Here is a 1,185-nt window from a genome sequence, read left to right as displayed (position 1 = left end):
TTTTTTTTTTTTTTTTTTTTTTTTTTTTTGAGTCAAGGTCTCACTCTGTCTCCCAGGCTGAAGTGCAGTGGCACAATCAGATCACAGCCCACCACAGCTTCGACCTCCTGAGTTCAAGCAATCCTCCCACCTCAGCCTCCTGAGTAGCTGAGACTACAGGTACATGCCACCAAGCCCTGCTAATTTTTATTTTTTAATCAGTCTCACTCTGCTGTTCAGGCTGGAGTACAGTGGCACACTCACAGTCATCACAGCCTCAACCTGCTGGGCTCAGGTGATCCTTCTACCTCAGACTTCCAAGTAGCTAGAAATACAGGCACACGCCACCATGTCCCACTGATTTTTCTTGATTTATAGTAGAGATGAAGTCTCACCAAGTTGCCCAGGCTGGTCTCGAACCCCTGGGCTCAGGCAATCCTCTCGCTTCAGCTTCCCAAGGGCTGGGATTACAGGAGTGAGCCACTGCGCCCAGCCTAATTTTTTTTGTAGAGACAAGGTCTCAGTATATTGCCTATGCTGGTCTTGAACTCCTGGGCTCAAGCAAACCTCCTGCCTCGAACTCCCAAAGTGCTGGGATTACAGGCATGAGCCAGTGTACCCGGCGGCACTGTGATTTTTTTGTTGTTGTTCTGGACCAGAAACCACTTTCTTTTTCAGCATGTTAAATGAATGTCCACACATGTCCCAAGGGAAGGGTGGGGAGACCCTGCAGAGGACACAAGAGTTTTCACCTAAGACCCAATGTTCCCACCAGGAGCTGGGAAGAGACAGCTCTTCAGAAGACTCTAATTTCCAGATGAATCCAAAGTACCCTATGGCTACAGCATTTTCATGTGGGCATGCTGAGGCCACAACACAACAGAGGAGGAATGCCAGGGACTGAGATCCCAATACTGGTTGGGTCTTCTGTGAAGCAGAGATCAAGACAGAGGGTGAGATTCCCTGAGGTGTCCCTGTGGGCAATGGGGAGCAGGACAGGGGCTGGCAGGGAAAGGCCTCAGAGCACAGAGGAGACAGTTGCGGGAAGGACAGGAAGAAATTCAGCCTCTAAAGCAGCTGAGAAGTCCCAGTCAGCTCAGGGCACCTCCAGCACAGGCCTGCCTGTAGTGGACCAGCCCTTGGGCCACCGCCACACACAGTCCCTGGTTGGAGAGCTAAGGCGGGGCCTGAAGGCACCCGCAGCAG

Source organism: Carlito syrichta, unplaced genomic scaffold, assembly GCF_000164805.1.
Source record: "Carlito syrichta isolate Samal-C Ts95f unplaced genomic scaffold, Tarsius_syrichta-2.0.1 Scaffold123630, whole genome shotgun sequence".
Taxonomy (NCBI): Eukaryota; Metazoa; Chordata; class Mammalia; order Primates; family Tarsiidae; genus Carlito; species Carlito syrichta.
Note: the sequence above shows the minus strand (reverse complement) of the source record.